Genomic DNA, 27,340 nt, shown 5'->3' with positions numbered 1-27,340 from the left:
AATCACTGAAAAATCAGCACAATCCCAATCCATCCATGCCCTCCATGGTGTTTAAATTCAAGACAACCCACAGAAAGACTAGGCCCATCCAAGACTCACTACCCCTGGGCATAAAGGTTCAAAAGTAGGCAAAATGGTTGCAGGCCTAACAACAAAGCCTGCATTCAAAATGGCCACTTGCCTCCCAGCACATGGCCAGTGCCTGTAGCAGCACTCAAAATGGCCACCAGCCACATGGCCTGTCCCTCCCCATGAACACCCCCAAAAATCGAAAAACACTGCAAAATCACCACAATCCCAGTCCATCCATGCCCTCCATGATGTTTAAGTTCAAGACAGCCCACAGAAAGACTAGGCCCATGCTAGACTCAAATACCCCTAGTGAAAAGGCCACAAGTACAGCCCCAAAAAACGAAAATCACTGAAAAATCAGCACAATCCCAATCCATCCATGCCTTCCATGATGTTTAACTTCAAGACAACCCACAGAAAGACTAGGCCCATGCAAGCCTCACTACCCCTGGGCATAAAGGTTGAAAAGTAGGCAAAATGGTTGCAGGCCTAACAACAAAGCCTGCATTCAAAATGGCCACTTGCCTCTCCCAGCACATGGCCAGTGCCTGTAGCAGCACTCAAAATGGCCACCAGCAACATGGCCTGTCCCTCCCCATGAACACCCCCAAAAATCGAAAAACACTGCAAAATCAGCACAATCCCATTCCATCCATGGCCTCCATGATGTTTAAGTTCAAGACAGCCCACAGAAAGACTAGGCCCATGCTAGACTCAAATACCCCTGGTGAAAAGGCCACAAGTACAGCCCCAAAAAACGAAAATCACTGAAGAATCAGCACAATCCCAATCCATCCATGCCCTCCATGATGTTTAAGTTCAAGACAGCCCACAGAAAGACTAGGCCCATGCTAGACTCAAATACCCCTGGTGAAAAGGCCACAAGTACAGCCCCAAAAAACAAAAATCACTGAAAAATCAGCACAATCCCAATCCATCCATGCCCTCCATGATGTTTAAATTCAAGACAACCCACAGAAAGACTAGGCCCATGCAAGACTCACTACCCCTGGGCATAAAGGTTGAAAAGTAGGCAAAATGGTTGCAGGCCTAACAACAAAGCCTGCATTCAAAATGGCCACTTGCCTCCCAGCACATGGCCAGTGCTTGTAGCAGCACTCAAAATGGCAACCAGCCACATGGCCTGTCCCTCCCCATGAACACCCCCAAAAATCGAAAAACACTGCAAAATCACCACAATCCCAGTCCATCCATGCCCTCCATGATGTTTAAGTTCAAGACAGCCCACAGAAAGACTAGGCCCATGCTAGACTCAAATACCCCTGGTGAAAAGGCCACAAGTACAGCCCCAAAAAACGAAAATCACTGAAAAATCAGCACAATCCCAATCCATCCATGCCCTCAATGATGTTTAAATTCAAGACAACCCACAGAAAGACTAGGCCCATGCAAGACTCACTACCCCTGGGCATAAAGGTTGAAAAGTAGGCAAAATGGTTGCAGGCCGAACAACAAAGCCTGCATTCAAAATGGCCACTTGCCTCTCCCAGCACATGGCCAGTGCCTGTAGCAGCACTCAAAATGGCCACCAGCCACATGGCCTGTCCCTCCCCATGAACACCCCCAAAAATCGAAAAACACTGCAAAATCAGCACAATCCCATTCCATCCATGCCCTCCATGATGTTTAAGTTCAAGACAGCCCACAGAAAGACTAGGCCCATGCTAGACTCAAATACCCCTGGTGAAAAGGCCACAAGTACAGCCCCAAAAAACGAAAATCACTGAAAAATCAGCACAATCCCATTCCATCCATGGCCTCCATGATGTTTAAGTTCAAGACAGCCCACAGAAAGACTAGGCCCATGCTAGACTCAAATACCCCTGGTGAAAAGGCCACAAGTACAGCCCCAAAAAACGAAAATCACTGAAAAATCAGCACAATCCCAATCCATCCATGCCCTCCATGACGTTTAAGTTCAAGACAACCCACAGAAAGACTCAGTCCACCCACCACTGAGTACCCCTGGGCAAAAGGCCCCAAAACAGCCCAAAAATCGAAAATTCCAAAATTTTAGTTGCAGCAACTGTAATGCCCCAAACAAACTTACTTGTAAAATTTTTAATCCAACAGTGATCCAAAGAAAGTCAAAAAGGCCTCAAATCCAAATATCCAGCAGCATCCACAAAAAGTAATCCTTCCAGCTCCAGATCCAAATGAAAAGTGACCAGGAGATGGACAAAGCACTGGGAGGAGCCTGCTGGACAGGAACAGGAAGTTGAAGACTGTGGGGCACTTCCTTCCTCCCACCCCCCTCCCCCCCCCTCCCCAAAATGGACTCCTCGCTAAAAAAGTGCAGGCAAATGTCAACCTAAGAAGTTATTCAGATAAAAATCATCATTTAAAGAAGGTTTATGCTGCTTGCTGGTGGATTACTTGTGCAGAATTGCAAATTTTATATTTTCGCTTGTGCGAGATTGTTGCTGCTCGCCGCATCTCAAATCTCGCAATTGCGAAGTACCGCGAGACGTGATCTCGCCGTACTCGCGTTGACAAACTCTCGCTGTGCAAGTTGGCAAGCCGCGATGACGTAATCGCGCTCACCAAATTCCCGCGGGATCACACAGCAAGATCCAAAATGGTGCAGCACTCGCAAAATATCGAGAAAAACAACTCGGCAAACGATGATAAACGCCGCGCGCCGCAAAAATTGTATCACCAACGACGCGAGCCGCAAAAAAAATCCGCTGCGTGCGAATTTGCGGATTTTGCGGGAAATTCGCAAATCTCGCGGATTGCGAATTTCCCAAAAATCCGCGAGCGTAACAGATTTTTCCGCCCATGCTTAGTCCTAGGATGCTTGATTCTGGTCCAGGGAAGACATGGCTTGGCAGTTCGGGCTGGACTGTTCCTATGAGGCACAGGGTCAAGACTGATTTGCATATGGCCAAGTCTGAACTGGGGTGGCTTGGTGAGCAAAATAATGATGGATTAAACCCAGATCTGTGACTGGGGGTGAATGTTTTGCCATCATCATGTGTGTTTTGCCCAGTAAACACAAAACACAAGTACTGCCCTACTCAACTTTGTAAAATAGTGTAAATTTAATAAATAAAACAAGACCAAAATGGCAAAAATCCAATCAGTAGAACAGAAGATATGCAGGTTTAAAGATTTTAGTAAATATAGCTCTGATAAAGCACAAAGCGCTAACTATGAATATCTGTTTGCGCCAGACCAGGACAAAATCACAAGTTCAAACCATACACAATGGAGTCTGGGCTTGCTATAGGAACCCAGGTAGGCCCGCTATACAAAAGTTTTTTAAGTCCTGGTTGCGCCTGCAGACGAGGCAATGTGTCGGTTCCAAGTTGCTGCGGAGCTGCCGATGCAAGGCTCTGCGTCATCATAGAGGATCTTGTTGATGCAGACTTGTGATGCAAAGTCTAGCATCAAGAACGGGTCACTCAGTTGAGGGAATGCGTTGGTTCTGAAGAGCTGCGAGACTGCGAGGCGAGAAACAGTGTTGTTGTCGAGGCTGCTGTTGATAGGAGATATGCGATGCGAAGCCAGAATCTGGCAAGCTTGAGACAGGCAGTGGTCCCAAAGCAGACTACGGGGTCAATACAGAGTCCTTGCATCGGGAGATCCCTCACTGCAGAGTTGATGCGTTAGTTCTGCTCGAAGTTGTGCCGTGGAGGAAAGGAGATGCATCGGTTCTGCTGGATCCACAGATGGACTGGCTGAGCACCTTCAGGCCCACATATAAGGGTCCAAGACTGGGGTGGCACCTTTCGGCAGGGTAGGACTCACCAATGACAGAGTCCTAAGTGCTAAGTTCAAGGTTGTTGTAGCCTTCTGCCCTAGAAGCTGCAGTCATAAGGCCTGCCACGTTGCCCTTGGAGACACTCTGTGGTCCTTCGTTCAACAGATGCAGGCCCTGTCCTTCTCACATAGACATGAGGGCAGCAGTCTGCACAGCAGGGCAGCAGTTCCTTCCGAGCACCAGTCCTTTCAGCAGCACAGCAGTCCTTCTTCCCGGCAGAGTATCCACAAGTCCAGAATTGTACTGAACAGTTGGTATCTGGGGTCCAATATTTATACCTGGGCCATCTTTTGAAATGGGAGAAGCGTGTAAAGGTTTTCCTTTCAAGTCCTCAGGTATTCTGCCTTCCCTGCCCTGGCTCCTGACTAACTACAGGGGGTATGCAGATCTTTGTGTGGAGGCATAGCACAGAGTATTCAAGTCTAATATGGCTGTGCCCAGCTCCACCCTCCCATTCTGCAAGTGCTGGCTCAACCAGCTACACCTAAGCTCACTATTGTGTGTGGTTGTCTAGGAGGAATACACAAAGCCCAACAGTTAGCAACACCCAGTCATGTGACCCAGAGACAGGCTGCAAGCACTAAATAGCTAAGGCAGAAAAATGGCAATTTTCTAAAAGTGCCATTTTCAAAATGGTATTTTAAAATTCGACTTCACCGTAAGAGAAGATTTTTCATCACAATTCCGAAGGCACCAAACATGCTCCTATTTGGAAATTATACCTTATTAAATGTAATATGTAATCCCTCTTTCAGGCAAAATTCAGCCCAATGCTTTCACAGCTTCTACCTCAATTTGCCCTGAGTCATGCATCAATCTACAGCCCATTTCTCCCACACTTAAATGCCTCTACCTCAATGCTAGATCTGTTCACAAGTATGCCACTGAAATGTGGGATTTACTTGCATCTGCACAACCAAATCTGTGTTTTAAAACAGAGACCTGGCTACATTCTTCAGCAGTACCTTGTATTCCAATTGCATTTCCTAATAATTACAAACTGGTAAAGCTGGATAGGGAATCCAAACCAGGAGGTGGTGTAGCTATTGCCTTCCGAGATTCTCTTAGGGTACAAATCCTTGATTCGCTACTAACAGACTGGGTAGAGATAGTAATTTTCAAAACAGAAACTCCTGACATAGATAGCTGGAAAGGTGCCCTAGTCAACCGCCCTCCTGGCACAAAAATAGAGTGTAGTCAAACATTAGCGGAACAACTAGCACTGTGTGTACTAGCAACACATAATTGCCACCAACCCTGACGTACTTACTTTGGTGTCCAATCTTGAAATGCTAGACCTTCACCTGACTAAGACCAGTCCTACTTATTTGCCTGGGCACACATTAGACCTCATTTTGTCCACCTTCAGGTCTCTCCAAGGTGACATCCCACTACCTTTAACCTGGAACGCATATTCTTTGATGCGTTTTCAGATTCCCACTATGACTACTTTTGCATAACCTACTAGTCAGAAGCTCGTTAGATCGAGACCATGGAAAAAGATTACTTTGGAATCTTTTCAATGCACTTGCCTTGTTCGTATTATAGATAACTCACAGGACATAAACTTGGCTCTAACTCAGGTTCATGACACTTTCTCCCATGCCCTTGACATTGTTGCCACTCATAAGCAACTTCCTGTCAAAGTTTCTAGACCTAATTCTCCATGGTATTCCTCCGAATTGAAAATCCACTAAGCAAGTTGCGAAAAAATAGAATGCAAATGGAGGGCTTTGAAAACAAACACAGAAAACAGATATACAAACTAGCACTACGTGCCTACCACTGTAAAATAAGATCAGCATGTAGGAATGTTGTTCTCATCTAAATAGAGCAAGCAGGTAATTCCTCAAAGGAATTATTTAAGATCCTAAATGACTTTGCCTAACCGCAAGCCTGCTCCTCAGTCATGCCTGCCTCACAATTACTTTGTGCCACTTTAGGTACCATAGTTTTCATTCTGTGGCTAATTCTTTAGCTCACATCCACACCATTGAATTGCCTCAAAATATTTCTCCAGTATTACTGGAAAGATTTGAGCATATCTCTCAATCTCAGATGCTCGACTTGGCTGAAGGAAAATCTGGATCTCCCTCTGATCTTTGCCCCCCCCACATATCATTGCCACTTTCTTTTCTCCTCCCTTCTTGCACCAGCTATCACATCTTTGTGCAACCAGTTTCTGACCCTAGCTTCTATCCCATGGCTTTGGAAAGCAGCACATTACACCATTCTTGAATAACACGAATGCAGATCGGAGCGATCCAGCTAACTATTGCCCCATATCTCTCCTCCATCTGTTGGGCAAAGTTCTGGAGACCTTTGTCAATAATCAATTCTCCTCTTATCTGGAGACCTATAGTTTGTTGAATGCTTCTCAATTGGGCTTAAAGTCTTCCCACAGTATGGAAACTGCCCTTCTTGCAGCAGTAAATACTGTCAGACTATCCCTTGACACTAGAGATCCTGCCATGCTGGTTCTGCTTGACCTGTCAGTGGCGTATGATACCATCTCTCATTCCGTTCTGATACAATGTCTCCATCTGATAGGAATCCAGGGCATGGCCCTTGACTGGTTTAAAGACTTTCTTAAAGACACGGTTCAGACTGTGTCTATTGGCACCTATCACTCTAAAACCGTCCTTTTAGTAAGGGGGCCCTCAGGGCTCTACCGTGAGCATTTAACATCTATGTGGCCCTCCTAGCCCAGTTGGCCAAGTCCTGTGGGTTTGAAATACTCTCCTAAGCAGACAACACCTAAATGGTTATCTCGTCTAGGAACGACATTGAGAACACCAAACAGCAATTTGTCACATGCATGATGAAAATTGCCATCTGGATGTCCCACAATTGTCTTCAAGTGAATGTGGGTGAAACAGAGATTCCTCTGTTTGTCAAAGCCCAGCTCTATTAGTCAAATGACTGGTAGCCTGCCAAACTTGGTACTCCCCCTGTGCCCAGCAGAACAGCCAGGAATCTGGGTATACTTCTGGACAACACTCTTGTCTATGAAAGACCAGATCACTTCCACCTGCAACATTTTCTTTGGCATACTGCACATTAATAGGAAAATATTTCAGTGACTTTCTTTGAGTTCTCGGAAGACACTTATCCAGGCGTTAATCATCAACCACTTGGATTATGGTAATACCCTGTTCCTTGCTATAAGTGAATCTTTTGTAGCTAAAATGCAGGACCTTCAAAACGCTGCAGCCTGCATAGTCAACAACTTGCCTCCATGCACACTTAGAGCCCCTCCATTGTATCCCCATTAAAAACAAAGCATTGTTTAAACTCCTCTGCCTGACCTACAAATCTCTGTCAAGCTTAGGTTCAAAAAATCTTCAGGAAAACATAGTCCATACCTTCCTGATAGGAACCTAAGATCTAAAAATCAACTTATGCTACATATTTGCCGCATTTGTATGTCAAAATAGGATGGTCGAGCATTTTCCTCTCTCCCCCCAGACCACTGGAATAAGCTCCCTCTGTTTATTAGTACATATCCCGGTTTTTCTTGTTTTAAAAAACATCTTCAAAACATGGCTGGTCTAACTAGTTGCCTCTTTTAGCACCTGCCTGTCAAGGCACTGAGATGTCCCTTTGGGGTCGAGTTGTTGTGCTATAACAAGATACAATTAACATAACATAACAATTAGGTAATTACAATGATAGCCTATGGGAGAAGTAGGCCTTGCAGTTGTGAAAAACAAATATAAGAGTTTTTGACAACCAGGACAATTAACGCTAAAAACATACATGTCCCACTTTTTAAATACATTGCCAATCCAATCCATAAGTTCTTTATTTTGGCCATCAAGGCCATAAAAGATGCAATAAAAACATTAAAATCATCCAATCATTACATTGTTACAAGGAGGTATTTTACAAGAAAATATGCACAACCCTTAAAAACAGTAGATTACATTATATAAGTAAGATCTGTATTTACAGTATAGTATGCACTGGTAAATCATCCTACAGTTAAAAATTAACTAAGCAATAATTTTCACCTTGTCAACCACATAGCTAGCAAATACTTAGAGACCGCAAATACGGTACAGCTTGAAGTGCTGGTCTTTAGGATTCTGAAAGAGTGTGAACAATTTCTGATGCCTAAATTCCTACAAAGTGGTACCAGCCAGTGCTTCATTGATCTGCAGTAAGCGGGGCAAAAAAAGAGCACATGGATTTCATCCTCCGCACTACCGCTACATCCTGGGCAAGATTTGTCATCCGAAGCAGACCATTTACTTGTAAAGACTTTAAGAGGCAAGGTACCATACCTCCATTGAATGAAAAGTTTCCTGGCAATAATAGGAAAAACAATGTCCATAAAATCTTCAAACCTATAGGAACTTTTGGAAACCAAAAATTGTTCAGTTAGGGTACCAGCCTTTGGAGCACGCACAGCCATGCTTAGGCTTTTATCCTTAAAAATCCTGGTCAGGGTTTTGCGAGAGACCTCGGAACAACCCCGTTCGGGGTCCTCCCACATAACAGCCAAGCCCAATCCTAAAAGTTCTTGCTTGACAAAGGCCAGCCAAGGTATTTTATCAGAGCTGTTAAGGCTCAGTACATGCGTGAGCTCTTGCCTATAGTATAACAGTTCTTCGGTTGACCATAGCCTATGCCAAAACCTCAATGGTTTCAGTGCTAACTCATCTCCTATAGATGAGAGGCCCAGATCTAATCTTAAGAGAAAGAGTGGGGTGCCTTGTGGTAACGCCAGCAAGCGTCTAATGAAATTTGTTTCCACTTTGGTGAGTTCAGTGCTACCGTTGTGCCCCACAGCTCTCCGCTATAGAGAGCTGCTGTTCTTGCTTGGGTTTTATACATCTCCAGTGCTGGACTTACTGGCTTGAAGGTTGAGGAGTTTGAGACCTTCAAAACGCCCCCCACCAGTTGCGATAGATTTAGACAGGATTTTACTTGCTGTGGGCCCCAGGAAAGATTTTCATGCAAAGTTACCCCAAGATATTGGAACGTCATAACCCTTTCCAACGTCTCCGACCCTAAAGTCGGATTTGGTCGGGTAGATGCCGAGAGGTTAAATATCATAAACTTTGTTTTCTCTGCATTTGTCTCAAGGCCATGGATTCTGCAGAAGTCCCCAACCCCGTCCAGTATCGGTTGAATCCCCATTGGGGATTTGGAAAGCAGGAGGGTGTCATCGGCAAACATAATTGCCTGAACCCTCCTGCCTGCCAGCCTTGGGGCGTCATTGTTGGGGACACTGTCAAGATGTGATATTACACAGTTGACGTAGAGGCAAAACAGGGTTGGTGCTAGGACGCAACCCTGTCTCACCCCCCTGCCAACTGGAAACCTGGGTGACAGTGCTCCATCCCTTCCACATCTGACCTGAGCGAAGTTCCCTTCGTGGAGCCTGGTCAATACGTGCAAAAGCTGGGGCACCCTACCGTCTGGGATGTCCAGGGCCTACCCCAGGGGTAACTTATATGTATTAAAAAATGACACTTTGGGCCTGGCAAAAGGTTTATTTTACCAGGTTGACAATGCAGTTTTAAAATGGCTCTCCTAGGCTGCAATGGCAGACCCGAGACATGTTTAAAGGTCTACTTCAGTGGGTGGCACAATCAATGCTGCAGGCCCACTAGTAACAAATAATGTATATGCCCTGGGCACGCGTAGTGCCACTTTATTATGGACTTACAATTAAATTAAAAATGCCAAGTGGGTATATGCCAATTCTACTATGTTTTAAGGAGAGATGACAAGTACTTCAGCATTAGTTAGCAGTGTGAAAGGTCGCAGAGTCCTAAAGCCATAAAAAGCGTAGTCAACAAAACAGGCAAAAAGTTAGGGGAAAAAACCATATCAAGGATGCTAGATCTAACAATGATGCTTTTCACAATCATAAAGGTTAAGTCTACCAGCTTTGTTGAGTTGTTCACAATGGAAAATAAGGTTCCTGCAGCCTTTATCACCATGTTTAATATTTATGAAAGCTCTAACTTGTATGTAAACATGAACAAGTGGTCTCTGCGTAGAAACACCCATCAAACAATTTAAGCAAACCCAAAGTATACACTGGCATGAACATTAAATATGTGAGGAAACACCAAGCATTTTTTGTGGCCTGACTTAAAAAGGAATATATATCAACCCCATACTACTGCATTTGTCAGAAATGTGACAATGTAAAACACATTCCTGTTGTATTTGTCAAATAGTCCACAATGTAAAACCCCTTGCGGTTGCATTTGTCAGATTACACACTGTAAAATCTTTTCCTTCTGTATTTCTAAGAGGGTTCGCAATGTGAAGCACCTGCCTACGCTGTTTTGCAATGAGTTTCTGTAAAACTTCTCCCTCTAGTGTTTGTCAGAGTTCACAGTGCAAGAACACTTTGTATGGTTTTTGGCTACAGTTCGATGTAAAACCAATTTTAGAGTGTTCACTGTCACGAGGTTACACCTTAGAAAGTCCTTTGCTGCTCTATTTGACCTGGGGTCTGCATTAACAGTGCCCCTAACAATTAGGAGCAATGGAACTAGATTTTAGGCGGAATAATACAACTATTGTTTAATCAAATGCCTGTGAGAAGAAGATTAACATGGACGGAGCCAAAGCTCCTCCTTTACAAATAAAATAGGGTTTATCACATGGGGAAGCAAAAACCTGGCCTACTACTGAAATCTATGGCAATCCATGTTAGAAAATACTTGCATACAGGCTTTAATTCAGTGTAATAGCAATCCATCCCAAAGGCGCAATGGCTATAACATGTGCTTTTCACGATAAACAGTTCAGGCCTACTGCCTTTGTCATAACTTTTCAAAATGAAAAAAATCAGACCTATGCATCTGATAGGCCTTTTCCCAAAGAACCGTTCAGGCTTCCCAACCTTCAACTTTTGCTCCTCACCGCAACCAACTCATGCCTAACTGAACATAATCTGTGCAATAAAGGTTTTCTTTTTGAGGAAGTACACACATTCTGCACAATTAAATTCCGCAGCCATGCAGCACGCCGTCTGGGTGGAGCCTGTGCCCCCTCTCGGTATTGCTTCTTAAAGCTATTTTTTGTTAATTTACTTAAGATTTGTTGACAGCTTCGCTGTGAAGTCAGCCCTTCAAATCTAGACACCAGCCTGGGTTGCAAACGTTTGTAAAATAAGGCCGCAAAGACTAAAATAATATGGAAAACGATAATAACAAAACTGACAGACTGCATTCTAAAGGAGTACTATAAGGTATGAAAAATAAAATAAAACGTGTTGTAGGGAAGTGAAATCTTACCATAAACGTTTCTTGAAAGTGAGTAGATGTTTTCCTTCCCTTTCAGAAATCCTAATTTTTAGAATGATACACTTGTTTTATAAAAGGTAAGAAGTGTTTTATCATCTTGATTTATTTGAGGATTTTAATAGAAGCTAATGTTAATTTAATGTAACCTCTCTTTGTTGTTTTCTTGTTAACCAATCCAGTCCATCGTAAAACCAGCTGGTTTATTTCTACTTGGAAACAAACGGCATGCCTCTCCCCTCTCTTCTTTAAATGTAAATGTGCACTGACTCGTGGTTTACATCTGTTGGCCCCTCCCTTCGCCCTACCTTGTACACCATCTTGAATAGCCTTCGTTTATTCCTCGATCTGCAGCATACTTTTGCTCTCCGGCTGGTATCTTGTTTCACAAAATACCATACATACATACATGCATACATTCACACACTGGTATGCTTTAGCAAGCATTGGAGAGGAAAACATCCGAGTTTGATCATCTGCTTGTCTCCTACCTCTGTGTGATCTTTGGTAAACTGTTACTCTCTGTGCCAGTTGGTTAATGATGCCCGTGTTTGCTGGTCAGAAATTAGCTGTGCTGCTGGTAGGAACACCCCAGGAGCATGCTGATAGCTGGCCAGTCCTTTTAATTGCATGGTGTGCAAAAATGTACTCCTACCTTCGAGCTGCGGTGTCCAGCTCATACTTCAGTGCTGTTCACCTGTCGACGTTGAGCGGCGCTACTACACAAAGTCCTTGTCGGAGTCATGTATCGTCGCCACTTTGGGGAGCGCGAGGCCTGCCCGAGGTGCTCGGCTGACGGGGAGTTTCAGCAGGGAAATCCTATGGGGCAAGTTTCTAAGAAAAATGTTAGCCACGGTCCGTGCTGACCACTAAAAATGAGTCTTATGGTAAATTGAGTCTGGCAAAACAAGCCGCGCCGCCTCCTTTATGAAAGCGTGTTGTACCATTTTTGTCGCAATAAATGTAAGAGGCGGTAATTTGTTTTCCCGCCATCTATAAACCACGGATCCAAGCAGCTCTTCATAGAGGGTCTTTACCCGAGACACAAAGCTCAAGAGAACGGGCTCATTGGGAAATTCCCAACATTTAGCTTGCCTGACTCCTATCAAAAATCCAGCTTTCCATAATTTAAGACAGTGTCACTTAGAGCTGGGGCTATTTGGCAAAATATTTACCCGTGCTCCAGAGGTCTCAGTAACCCTTTCATATTGTTTTTAGGTCGAGCTGGTGTTAGCAGCGCGAAGCGCTGTGTCCAGCGAAAGATCTTTTGTTATCCGCTTGCTGGGAATGTTGGACAGGGGATGGGCATGCGCAGGCGATTTCACCATATGTGCGCGCACATTCACACACGCGCCGTGCACATCTCCTATCCCAGATTCCCAGCAAGTGGACCACACACACACACACACACCCCCACCTCACCGGGCTCAGGCGCACATACACCCCCCCCCACCGCACTCACCGGGTTCACACGACCACCCACACCCCCCACCCCACTCACCAGGTCTGTCGGACTCCTCTCGTCCCGCGGTGGTGGCGGCTGCACAGGGTTGGTAGGTGGCGCGGGCAGGCACCGGCAATGTGCCTCGAGCCCCCCCCTCTTCTCTTCCCAGACTCCTCATGGCAGCGGTCCAGATCCAGCAGCAGGCGGGGCTCTCCCTTAGCACGGAGCCCCGCTGGGTCACACGCTCGCTCCCTCCTCGTTACAGGAGCGCAGGGTAGCCTCCCGTCCGCTTCCTGTCTGTGCTGGTGGCCCCGCCCTCAAGCAGGCAGTCCCAGGCAGTCCCGCCTTGCTTCCTGTGTCTCGCCCTGTTTCTCCTTCTTTTTTTTTTATTCTACAAGCGCACCGTTACAGCGCTCATAATGCTTCCCTGCAAAGAACACCCCTCCCACCTCCCAAACATCATCGAGCAGCAATCGCCGTGGATGTCATGGCTGGTTTCAGTTTCTTTGTTTAAAGTGCCCCATTGGAGCGCCCGTAATGCTTGTCTGCAAAGAACACCCCACCCCTCCCACTTCCACCACAGCATCGAGCAGCAGTGGCCGTGGCTTTTTATTTAATTTAGCGTCCATAAAAGCGGCTCATTCCGTGCTTTTTTTGTCTTGCAGCACATATATACTGACACCTTATCACCAGGAGAAATTACGTGATTTTCCCAGAATCACAAGATGTTGCGGAGCAAAGACTCGAGTCGGGAACTCCCACTCTCGAGTCAACAGCGCCAAAGCCCCTCCACTAATACTTGTTTAAAGGGAGCCAGTGGTGAGGAAAGAAATAGTGATTCAACTTGTCACCTCCATGCCTCCTGTGCCCTCTTCTTGAAACTTCGCTTGGATACAGTACTTTAGTGACTGCACCAATAGGCATCAAGAGAACCAGTGCGTGTCTAACACATAACAGACTAAACCCTCGGCACAGTTTGAAAGTGGTAGGATTTTACCCCTGCCATCTGCTGTACCTGCTGCAGGTCCCGTGGGGTGCAGTATTCACTAAATAAACTCCGAAGCCTTAGAGGATTCATCTCTGGGTTCTACTGTCTCCTGGTGGGCGTTCCTTGCACTCATTATCAAAGCAGACAAGCCTCGTGCTAACATTTATAACATTCCCTACATCCCAAAACAGAAAAGCTGGCGCCCCGTCTTGCTACACGTTTATATGTGCAGTGCCTCTCAACAGAGAACAAAAACAGAAAGCTATAATGCCTTATTCCCAGGTGTATTCTTCCATCCAATTTGATGAGGAAATAATGGCAAGATAAATGAATGAGCAGCAAAATCTGCACAGATCGTGCCACCTGCATTTTAAGCCTGTGGCCCAGTTTAGGATGAAGTTGGTTAAAAAAATGATGTACAATAGAATGAATTAAAAATAGTGAATTGAATGGTTTTCCAAGTGGTTTGTTTGCCAGTAGTAGTCCGCAATAGCCAATCCTAGAATTTTGAAATATGTTAGTCGAATGTGCCTAAAACATAGGAGCCCCACCTAATGTAAATTGTAAATTGATACTTGTATAGCGCACTACTCACCCGCAAGGGTCTCAATGCGCTTGTACGAATATCGCTATGGAAACCATCCTGGCTTTCCCTGTGTGGCGTCCACTCCTGGGCACCCCCAAGGTGGAGGCCAGGCATCCTTAGCGTTGTGGGGGCCGTTGTGGAGATTAAGCAAGCTATTGCCCAGAGTTGCAGAGTGGGACTCCATGATTGGAATAGGCACTGAGGCAAGAATTATCAGGTCCGTGGAATTTTGAGCCCAAGACCCGCCGAAGCGGGGAATTGAACCCTGGTCCCGGGCCAGACCTCTGCATCAGGGTCTGCCGCTCTAACCATTGAGCCACACTTCTCCAATCCTACCCATAGAAGCTTATGTAATTCGATATATTGCTTTGTTGTGGGCTGCTGCCACACACACTTTTACTGATGTCATCCTGATATTACATCTCTTCATTATCATACACTCTCCCTGTGTTTTCCTGTTTCCCCTTGCTTTTTCCCGGCTCCATCATTCTGTGCTTTGAAACTGAACGCGCTTTGTAGCACTCAACCCTGCGTGTTCTTAGCTTCAGTCTCTGTGCTGCTGCACCACATCACTCAGGGACACCACCACATCACTCAGGGGCACCACCACATCACTCAGGGGCACCAACACATCACTCAGGGACACCACCACATCACTCAGGGACACCACTCAGGGGCACAACCACATCACTCAGGAACACCACCACATTACTCAGGGACACCATCACATCACTCAGGGACACCACCACATCACTCAGGAACACCACCACATCACTCTGGGACACCACCACATCACTCTGGGACACCACCACATCACTCTGGGACACCACCACATCACTCTGGGACACCACCACATCACTCTGGAACACCACCACATCACTCTGGGACACACCACATCACTCTGGGACACCACCACATCACTCAGGAACACCACCACATCACTCAGGGACACCACCACACCACTAAGGGGCCCCACCACATCACTCTGGGACACCACCACATCACTCTGGGACACCACCACATCACTCTGGGACACCACCACATCACTCTGGAACACCACCACATCACTCTGGGACACGCCACATCACTCTGGGACACCACCACATCACTCAGGAACACCACCACATCACTCAGGGACACCACCACACCACTAAGGTGCACCACCACATCACTCTGGGACACCACCACATCACTCTGGGACACCACCACATCACTCTAATACACCACCACATCAGTCAGCCTAACCACATCATCACTGAGCACCACAACAGCACTGTCCTTGCTTGCTACCAATAGGCATTGCCATAGCCAATAGGACTCACATTAGGAAAGAGTAAGCTATTGGCTTTGTGAATAAGAATTATATTAATTTATATATTTTCAAAGCCAACACATATTAAAAAAATTAGTCATTTACAATACCAATAGCTCACACTTTCCTAATGCGAGACCTATTGCATTGCAAATGCTTGTTTTATTAGAAACCTTCCTCTGGACGTGGACAGGGCGAGCTGAAGACGATAATAGTACCACTTCAAAGTGATGTTTGAGGAACCCACTCATACCCAGTCGGTGCTGCCTTAAGTAGACCCCACCAAAACTAAATCACATTAATAAAGAGTATTTCATGTTTTTTGGGACTGGGTGGTCGTTCTAATCACTGCTTCCCCTCAGGTTGGTTTATTTTTCACTCTCCCTTTGACTCTGTCACACTCATGTTGCCACTGTTCTTTATGTACCCACCTCTGCACTGCTCTTCATTCTTCCATGCCACCCGTTCTTGCGCTGGACTGTCTCCCGTTCACTCTGTCTTTGTTCTCCTGGCACTCTTGCTTCCTCAGCCACATTCTCTTGCTTTTAGGAATGACCTGTCACACGTTTCCCTCTGTCTCTAACTCTTTCTATCACTGTCTGACAATCCACTAACTCTCGGTTACTCTACTTTAGCTGTAATAGCCCCCTTTCCTGCCACACTTTCCACTCTTTACCTATTATCCTATCTTGTTTGTCAGTAAATCCCTGCCACCATTACTTGTCTCCCATATGCTCCTGCTCTGTGTTCCTCCTCAGTTCTCTGACACAGATCAGGATTCTGTAGGGGCACAGGAGCACTGTGCTGCTGTTTACTCGACTCAGATTTTAAATGAACAGGCACGCCTTTATTAAAAGGTTATTTTAGAAACGATGTAATTAGTGAGTCCTGCACTGCTTCACTTTACTTTAGAAACACCATCATTTTAAAACACATCATGCTGGGAAAGTGTAAAAAATAGTCTCTTCAAAATTCAAAAAGTGTATTTAATTAACTTTCAGAACCTTTTCAGCTTAGTACAACTGATTATATCAGTGCATTGAGAAGTATTAATTTAAAAGTGATAGGATTTAAACATGAATTTAGAAACATTATTACTTCCCCTTTACCTTGACAAAAATAAATGCCAATAATGAACTAAGGAAGCAAGTCAGTTGTTTTGTGCACTCTTTGGGTGCCCTGGGTTCCTATTATACATGAACAACATTATAGTTTAATAAATCAAAAGCAGTTTTGTACAGTGCACATCCTGCAGCCATGCATTTCAAGGTCTTCTTAAATGTGAAAACGAAGAAAAAAGAGGGAAAGTGAAATAAACAATTACCCAGGATCACACAATCTGGTAAAGTGGGGACGCTGGGAATAATCCCAGGTTTTCTGGATTCACATTGTTTAATTCAGCCACTAGATGTATATGCTACGTTTCCCCTACACCCACCTTATTGCCAATCCCCTCAAACCTCTCGCCAGACCCACACCCTGCTGGCATCAATGTGGCCTTCGGGCACATCACACACACCAAATTATTTGGCTCCTGGAATTTTTTTTGCGTTTACCTATGGTCTAGTTGAATTAGTTCAATGGGTGGAAAATGTACTGGTGTTCAACTTTGAATTCTGGTACTTGTAGTTTTGAGTGTAAAAATATGGAACAACAAGAACTAGAAAGTGAAGGTAAAAACGCCTCCCGAAAAGTGACAACTTGAGATCTGTGCACTATTTGAAATATATGATAAACGAGAACAGGTAAAATTGAGAGTGTGGCAATTATGTGATATGCACCAATTTTGATTGCTTTTAACCCCTTCAGTGCTTTTGACGGCTCCAGGTCGTCATCAGTTACGGTGGGCGTGTGCTGATGACGACCGGGAGCCGTCATGACCACACCCGCGATCGGAATGTACTGCACAGGCACAGAATTCTGGCCACGGCGGAGGGGTTATAAATGTCACACCTAAACACACAGACTTTGTAAAAGTCCTGTGTATTTGTGAAATTGTACATTGAGCCCTGCCATAAAAACCGTTTTTTTTTGTAAAATGCAGTCAGTCTTTGAAAGATTAGACAACTTTGAAGAAAAAGGTTTTAGTTTGTTATTGTTAACAGTAGAGGCAATCAAATATTGAACCTAAAAGGGGCAATTTTCTGTGACATATGGATATTTGCAAACCATAGTGCAGAGGCTTATGCTGTTGTGCAGGCTGTTGCCTAGTGTACTATTGTCATTCTGGGGGGACAGTGTGGGGGAGGAGGGGGAGCATTTAATTCAAAACAGATGACATTTCCTGATGTGGGGTGGGAGGGACGCAGAGTACTGCTATTTAAGGCACACTTCTTCAAATTCATCTTCGTTTTTTTTAGGTTCTGTCTGTATGAATTTCAAAACCTTCACTGTTCTATTGGAAACAGATTTATTTGCCTTCTCTACACCCTCTGCTCAAGTCCAGTCTGTGAATTGAATTGAAGCAACATTTCTAAAGGCGTGGTTACCCGAGGGCATCCCGCTCTAAGGCAGTGTGACAAAGGCTCCAAGCAGTATTTAGGGAAAGAGAAAAGTTTTAATTTGTTTTCGAAAGATCAAACAATTTGGTTCAAGCCGGATCTCAAGAGTAAGGCAATTCCAAAGCTTGGCAACGTTATATGAAAAGAGGCGTCCTCTTCTCCTCGATCTTTTTATTTTTGGTACTACAGATGTTTGCTGTCTGATCTTAGCACGATAGGGCAGAATAGTAGATCGGATGAAGGGGGGGTCCCTTCCCTGCTAGTGCTTTGTGAGCCAGGCACAATGTTTTAAATTGGATCCTATCCAGGATAGGAAGCCAGTAGAGAATTTCAAGGACAGGCTTAGCTAATAGACGATTGGGAATGTTCAATAGCAGGCGTGCTGCGTAGTTTTGCACAATCTGTAATTTTTTATGGTACAGCATGGAGCTCCTAAGTAAAGGGGCTTTGGCATAGTCAAGCCGGAACAGAATCAATGCTTGCACCAGCAATCTTCTGGCTGCAAAAGGTAGCAAAGGTAGGGTTTTCCTTATCATTCGTAGGATCCTATAGCAACTGGCTGCAACCTTCCGTGCTTGCACCTTGAATTCAAGGTTCCGATCAAGACAAATGCCCAGGCTCCTAATCTGGTCTTTGGGAGAGGGGGCTGGACCCAGGCAACTGGGCCAGAATGGTCCTATATTGAGAGAGGGAGAATTGCCGAGGACCATCAGCTCCATCTTTGCTCCGTTAAGTTTCAAATATGAGCATTCCATCCATAATGAAACCTTCTCAAGGCACCTTGTTAGACCATGTCCAGTACTATCTAGCTGATTGAAAGAGAGAACCAGTTGGGTGTCATCGGCATATGTGACAATCTGAATTCCGAAAGGTAAAACCACCTTCCCCAGAGACTTCATGTAGATATTGAATAGTGTGGGGCTTAGGGAAGAGCCCGGTGGAACCCCACATCTAAGTGGCATCCGTTCTGAGGTGATCTCATCCTCGTAGACTCAAAAGATCTATCCTCCAGAAAGGGCTGCAACCATTTCAATGCTGTCCCGACCACTCCTACATGTTTAAGTCTCTGGATCAGCAGCTGGTGATTGACCGTAGCGAAGGCTGCTTAGAGATCTAGAAGAATAATAGCAGCGCAGCCTTCATCATCTAGGATTTTTCTAGACTCTTCTACTATCGCCAAGAGAGCGGTCTCCATACCTCGTAGGGGTCTAAATCCCATCTGTGAAGGGTGGAGACAGTTATTATTTTCCCAAAAAGCAGAAAGATCAGAGTTAAGATGCATCTCTGCAATTTTGCTGATTCCTGGCAGTAGTGAAATGGGGTGGTAATTCCCCACCACTTCCGGATCTAGATTGTTTTTTATTTTAACAGTGCTTTGACCATTGCCTGCTTCCAAGTAGGGGGGACAATTCCCGTCTGGAAAGAGGCATTAATCATGTCAAAGATCACAGGAGCAACGGTCTCCGTGACTAAATTGAGGATGGGGGGTGGGGGGGGTGGATCCATGGGCAAGCCAGATTTTAATTGGCTGAGAATCCCTCGAAGACTGGGCAGATTGAGAAAGGGGATTTTGTCAAATGAGCATTCTCTATCTTGGGGCATAATATCCAGAGATGTTACATTTTGTTGGGATATCTCCTGAGGGAAGGCGGAGAATATATTGTGTATTTTATTGAGTCTGTCTTGCCACTAAAGTCAAATGGAATCTTTTTTATGCCTTCTTGCAGGGTTAAAAAATGTCTCCTTGTAGAGGATGTGCAGGCCTGCGACATGGAGATATCTCACCTACTTTTTGTCGCCCAATTGGTTGCACATTCCTTTTACTGGATTTGAAAAAAAGAGGAGGAGTGGTCATTTTAAGACCATCTATCCTCTACTGTTTACAAGGTCATTTTTGAATGAATGAACGGAATTCCTAAAGTGCAACTGTGACCTTGAAGCGTACCCTGGCGATATAGAAACAAGAAGAGCTCAGCGAGGAAGCCCACGTAAGGACCCAGAGGGAAAACAACCATGATAGGTTTACAGAGGGCCAGATGATTTCTTACGAGGCGAAGGTTAAAAAGGAGTAGCTCTAGAGCCCGCCCACACGAAAAAAGTATCTGCTGCCCTTTCGAGTCCTCTTGATTCTGTGTGAAGAAAACAGAAAGACGAAAGAGGATCTAAGGGTCTGCTTAGGCAAATATGGATACAGTTTCCGTTTTAGGAACAAGGGTCCAATGGGCCACAGCTTTGTGGTAGACACATAGGCATTTAAGAGTGTCAGTTTTCGGATCAGGAGACAGTGAAGATTTAAGTGGTGTGAGATGTGTTTTCTGTAGGAAAGCCTGAGGTCAAGCTAGCTGATGATTTGTGAATTGCTTTAAGATGAAGCAAGATTTAGTCAGGGGGACCTACGTTGGTTATATTACTGGAGTCCGGATGAGATTAAATTTGAAATGAGTGATAATTTTACCTGTCTCTAAGTGTGTCTTTTTGAGCTTATAAGTAGAATAAAGACTCAAAAAGCAGCTTGCTATCTGGAGTTTAAAAGAGAGATCCCTATCATAAATGATTCCTGTTTTTCTAGTGTGGGGGACCTGGGTCAGTGGTGTACCAGTTGGCTATGTTCACCAAGCATTATTCCATGGAGAAGGTGAAAAACCAAACAGAATTGCCATTTTATCTCCATTCACTTTGTAAGCTTCATAAACATCCATTGAAAGATTGCTGACATACAGCATATAAAGTTTGGCAGCCCATTAACTGCCCCCAGTTTAAGAATAAACTGGGTGCCATTTGCGTATGAATAAAATAGATATTCAAAAGAGAAAATGAGAGATGCAAGGTGATATTCATGTACATTAAACAGAACACAAGCATATTTCTGATAAGGAACATCTGTAAAAAAAAAAAAAAGAAATTAATCAATTCTCCCACCCCACTTTGTACACCTGGACATTATTTAGAGCATAGCAAAACGAAAAGGGATGATGGACGGAGTGTTGAACAGTGCAAGCACTCACCCCCAGTCAACTGATCTGGGTTTAATCCATCATCATTCTTTAGCTCACTCTGCCACCCCAGTTCATACATGGCAATATGCAAATCAGTCTGACCCTGTGCCTCATGGGAACAGTCCAGCCCGAACTGCCAAGCCATGTCTTCCCTGGACCGGAAACAAGCATCCTGGGACCTGTTTCTGGCTAATCAGCCGTCATCAGCCAGGCTACCTTGAATCCAGTGGTAAAGTGAGCAAGGGACCAACGGCTGGGCATACCCTACCCTGGCTGAAGAGGGGTGAAACCCCGAAACCGTTCCTAGGAAGCTTGTTTCTGGTCCAGGGAGGACCTAGCTTGGCAGATCGGGATGGACTGTTCCCATGAGGCACAGGGTCAAGACTGATTTGCATATTGCCAAGTCTAAACTGGGGTGGCATCGTGAGCAAAAGAATGATAAATTTAACCCAGATCTTTTGTCTGGGGGTGAATGTTTTGATTTGTTCTCCATTCCGTCCATCAATTGTGTATGTTTTTGCTTTCTCGCTCTAAGTGTGCCAGGAATGCACAGACGTGGGTCCTGGGCTCACTGTGCCACTGGAATCAAGCTATCCTGGCTGAAACTCCGAAACCAATCCTAGGATGCTTGTTTCTGATCCAGAGAGGACCTGGCTTGGCAGATCGGACTGGACGGTTCCCATGAGGCACAGGGTCAAGACTGATTTGCATATTGCCAAGTCTAAACTGGGGTGGCATGGTGAGCAAAAGAATGATGAATTTAACCCAGATTTTTTGACTGGGGGTGCATGTTTTGATTTGTTCTGCATTCCATCCATCAATTGTGTGTCTTTTGCTTTCTCGCTCTAAATGCGCCAGGTAAGCCCAGACGTGGGTCCTGGGCTCACTGTGCCACTGTAATCAAGCTTTCCTGGATGAAGAGGGGTTAAACCCCAAAACCGGTCCTTGGATGCTTGTTTCTGGTCCAGGGAGGACTTGGCTTGGCAGATCGGGCTGGACTGTTCCCATGAGGTACAGGGTCAAGACTGATTTGCATATCGCCAGGTCTAAACTGGGGTGGCATGGTGAGCAAAAGAATGATGGATTTAACCCAGATCTCAGATCTCTTGACTGATGGTGAATGTTTTGATTTGTTCTGCATTCTGTCCATCAATTGTGTGTCTTTTGCTTATTTAGAGCATGGCAGTTAACCTGCCACTTGTCAGGTCTGTGGATACTATGGCCTCCACTTTCCTGGTAAAGGATTGCCCTCCCGTTTTATTAGAGATATGCACCTGTCTGTATACTACGTTTAAGCCTATGGTAGAGCCATCACACTTGTGACTTTATATTGTAGGCTTAGTGAAATGCAGAGCAGGCCTATGTTGTTTTGTCCTGCGCTGCATTTCTATGTATTTTAACAAACACCTGAGTCAATGGACCTGGCGTGCAGGGAGTTACCTTTGTGCATTTGGATACCATTGATTGATTTCCTTGCCAATTACCTTTGGGGTAGCAGGGCAAATATGCAACATTCTACAAAGATTAGTCATTTGATATGCTCTATATTATCCCTTGCCTGCAATTGTTCTTCCTCAGGGCATTGAGGGTAGATCTACACAGGGTCTGGGTGCTTCCTGGGAGGAAGTTCAGGGAGTACCTATGTCCAAGCTTCCCCTCATTCTTTTGTGTGCACATTACCTACTTCAGGGTTTGCAGTCGGATGGACTTTCATTTGACCAGCGTATACTTAGTTCTGCCCTGTCGTGGTCTTGTTTTTCTTTTGAAAGAAGTTTTGGTGGTGCCTCATTAGTGGCTTTTTAAAAACTTTTTATTAGAAGGCATTACTCATGAGTAATGATTGGGACGAGAATGCGGAAGTTGGGAGTAATGTCCGGATTACTTACTAGTTGTCATCACAACCCCTCTGTACACGTTTGACTTGCCGTTAGATAGTTTGGATAGGTCAGGAGGAATGCTGGGAAAGCTAACCTGTCATACCACCTTGAAGGGCGGGGAATTCTTCTGCTTTCCACCATGTTTTCTTCTTGTGTTGAGATAGGGACACCTCATGAGAAATGACTGTGATACCGATGTGTAGGACTAAGTGTAATGAAGATTCCAACAGTGGCCGGCAATATTACTTTTGGGTGGGGCACCATACCCAAAACTCTCCCCATATATACTGGCATACAGGCTCCGAATAAGAACTCCATCCTGGCGTTCTGCCACTCTCCTCAGACTTGGGTGGAAAGGGAGGGACCTTGTGCAACACCAAACCAACCAATCCTAGACCTGCGCTGCGCTGCAGCTCCAGGATTGGTTGGAGCAGGCTAACCCAGCTCTCATTTTGAGGCTGGGGGTCTGCAACTGCAATCCCTCAGCTATTTCTCTGCCCTGGGATTGCTGACTCTTAAGTGTGCATGTAAGACTGGCCAGCTCTAGACAGCCTGCCAATCTGACTTGCGCACAGGCAGGGGAAGAAGTAATAGTGCAATTGCACTAATCAGTCCCGCTCCCTGCACTCGCACTGTAACAAAGCAAGCTGGGGACACAATAATAACATTTTATTTATTACCAGTTCATTAATGTGTGTGCCTGCTGCGCTTGCTGCAGGTGGGGCGACGTTCCTTCACCATAACGGAGGAGCCGCCGCTGGGAGATTACTTGTAAATAATCAGGAAATTAATGCTTGTGCACACAACCCTTTTTCTGACTGTCTTAAAAGGCAATTGTCAGATGTTAGAGCTGCAGACTTTTCTAGTTGTTATAGGCTTTAATTTCATAGAATTCTATTGGCTATCCTCTCTCAAAATTCTCATGACTGTGGTATAAATGCACTGTGATCTTCTTTTTGTCATCTCCTTGAAGGGGACCGACATATTTGGTGGGATTTTTATATCCTTTTGTCCCTGCTGACAAAGCTTTCTTTTTGAGTCCGTGGTCAGGGTCGGACTGGCTTGTAGTGCAATCAAGCAGTGCTCGACAGGCTGATCTGACAGGTCAGTGCAGTGTGTTGGCTGTTTTTTTAGCTGTTTATGGACCTGTTTTATGGTCTGCTGGTTCGGTTTTTACTGTTAATTTCCCTGATATTAAAACAAACATTGCCTGCAGGAACCTCAGATCCATGCAGTCTTCTATACCTTGCAAAACACTTATCAAGCGTGTCTTTACAAGTTCAAAACGGACCCAATTTACAAACATGGGCCATTGATTTTCTAATTCACTAGTGGAGGCCTCTTTTGTTTTGATGCCTGCACTTATTTTCCATCCCAGTCCGACCCTGCCTGTGGTCAGGGCCAGACAGGCCTTTTATTCTACCTGGCATTTCCCCGGTTGAATGGGGGCCCTTGAGGGCTGGTTTTGAAAGCCTAGGGTCAATGCTCTGTCACCTTCCCCAGCTCCCCAGGGTTAAATGCAGAAAACTCAGAGGGCTTTGAGAGAGAGGAGTAAGAGAGAGGGGAGGGAGGAGGTAGAGAGAAAGCCATCGGAGAGAAAAAAGACAGAGATGCATTGGTGGAAAGAGAGAGATTGTGTGAGGTGTTAAAGTCAGCACGGCTAGTTCAATCATCAGAATTGTAAATCGTGACTACTAAACCCGTGAGGGTCTCAAGGTGCTGATTTTGGGGTGTGGATCTGCAGTTCAGTCGAAGAGCCAGGTCTTGAGGCCCTTCCTAAATTGCGATGGTGGCGGCCTGAGGTGCAGAGGCAGGGAGTTCCAGGGTTTCGCAGCGAGGTAGGAGAAGGATCTTCCTCTAGCCGTGGTCTTGCGGATCCACGGGAATGGTGGCAAGGGCCAGTTGGGCAGAGCGGAGGTGTCTGGTAGGAGTGTAGAAGGAAAGGCGGGCTGGTTTGAGCATTTTCACCAGAGCTGCATTTGGTTCCCCAGTTCGTCTGTGCCCTTGGTATCCTTTAACTTTATAATTTTGAACTGCATTTCACTATTCCTGTGAACCGTACTCCAGCTATGAGAGTCAATGAACCTGCAAACCCTTTCCTATTCTGAACTATATGCATATTATTTTAGAAACTCTGTTGTCTTCTGTTTCTGTCCTTTTTTGTGCCCCAGACACTTTAAGAATTCTGCACTGTTTAGGACAGATTGGTCTTTTTTGTGTTTTTCAAAGGTTTCCTTTATTTGAGCTACAGGTACTTTTCAAGTGAAAGGAATCCTGAAATTCCTCTTTAACAGAACCATATATATATATTAAGGTAGTTTCTCACCAACTTTGGGCTCTGGGCTTGTAATAGTCTCTAGTCGAGTCTAGTGAGCGACAGGCTTTATAGGTAAGAATGAGTGATGAAATATATTAAAGCCAGGAGATCGAAATCCGCCAAAATAATCATTAAAGTGCTGAAGAACAAGGACGTCCAGGGGTATAACAAACGCGCTGAAGCCATCAATTGAAACGCAGATATCTCTTTTCATAGCGTCTGCTTCTGTGGGCAGAGTTAGATCTCCTGCTTTCAATTGCACCTGACTCAACTTTACACGTCTGGAAGAAAAAAAAAGATTACTTGCAAATCAAATTATGCACATGAGTGCACTTAACTGTCATCATTTGTCAGATGGTGTGTTTTCCTAAAGACATTAGATGTTGTTGCATGCATTGAATGCCGAAGTGATGCTCCCAATTTATGGTTCCCAGGATTATTCAGTGTAGGAGACGATGAATTTCAAGAGTCCCTTATTGCACAGCAGGTGCACAAAGAGAGCATTGTCCCTGTGTCAGCAGGTCCCTGTGGTGTGTGCAGGCCGAGCCGCCTCCTGCATGCGTCCGCCGCATATTACACTGCAGTGATTGCAGGCACAGTAATGGCCTATTGGTCATTTGTATTGCTTGTATCTCCTCTGCTTGCATCATCTTTAATCCCTGGGTGAGCTCTTTACTGTGACAGGCCTTGGCCATTACTTCTGGATGAGCCTCTAGACAAACTAGAAGTGCAGTATGGAGGAAGAAATATGCATACGTCTTGGGTACTCAAATGCACCTTAAGTTCAGTTCTTTTTCAAAGGATGATATATAACCATCATATAAAACAGCATATATTCGTATGGTAAAAATGTATAGTAAAAATTAAAGGATATAATTTACAGTATTGTAAAAGCCCAAACTCAGTCTATGTGCCATTCTCATAGACTTTTAAAAAATAGAGATCGCTTTCAAATAAACTACAAAAATGGGCTGCTGTATAAAAGTGCATGTAAACAAATTCGGTTCACATTGTGCACACATCATGGTATTCAAATGTGTGGAATTACCCTGGATGTATGTAAGGCAGATAATTAATACAAAATCTATAATATTGTAATTAAAGAATAATATCTTTTAGCGCATTGTAAAGGCCAAAACCCAATTTATGTAAATTGCTTGTTGCCTTTCGAAAATAAAAATGAGGGTTAGCTTAAACAACTACAAAAAAGTTTTAGAAAAAACAAAAAGCTATGACCATCCAGTACCTATAACGAAATTAAGAAAAAGTATTGAATGTATTTTCACTTTATCTATGGCTTAAAATTCTCTTTGCATGTAAGTGACTGTACATCATTTTATTCAACGCGTGCTGTTGCCTTGACTTAAGACAACCTTAGATTTAATACAAAATGTAGAACATGTTTAGTCAATCTCTACCAATCCAAGTCACCTTACAACGTGTTTGAGTTCTTTAAGTAACCTACCCTCCTCACAATATATCCTCCATGTAAAAATGTTAGGTTATTTGACAGGCTGTCGAAAATATAAATGTAATTCGGTAAAAATTCTGATTAGAGTTAAATTAATGTTGGCTCAACTTTTGTATTAATTTGCCTATATGCAGCACTCAAGGAAAACCTTCAGTTTAGCTGTCCTAAGTAACTATGAATCCCATGATCAGGACGGAATGCTTTTTAATATACTATACACAGTCTCAAGATAGCTGGTCAAATCCTCCTGAAGAAAGGGGAGTAGGATTTCTACGGCATAAAAAATTGTCTTTAGTTAAGCCCCTCTCCTCATGGTGCCTTGGTGGTTCATCTGGTCGATTAGGTGATTAACTTTATACAGGCAATAAAGCAACCTCTTCCTTTAGCAGTTAAGATGTTAGCAGCCATCCAAAGAACCTTGTGAAAAATAAAACATACTTCCTTTTTTAATTCGACTGAAACAGCTTAGAGCCCTACAGCAAATCTTATTATAAGTCAAACAGTTGAAAATTATATTTGATAGCTCCAACAGTGTGTTGTTGAAACATTCTCCTCTCCATTGATAGATATCGACAAAACAGAAGAATCTACACACATGATTCTACCCAACAAAGGCCTAACCTAGAGTCAGTTTCAATAAATTGCATGCTTCCAATCAACATTGATTCCTTATTCAAAACGTTGGAAGAGCAACACTTGAAAAAGTCACAACACAATT

This window comes from Lissotriton vulgaris, chromosome 2_1, assembly GCF_964263255.1.
Source record: "Lissotriton vulgaris chromosome 2_1, aLisVul1.2, whole genome shotgun sequence".
Classification (NCBI taxonomy): Eukaryota; Metazoa; Chordata; class Amphibia; order Caudata; family Salamandridae; genus Lissotriton; species Lissotriton vulgaris.
This window is presented reverse-complemented; position numbering follows the sequence as displayed.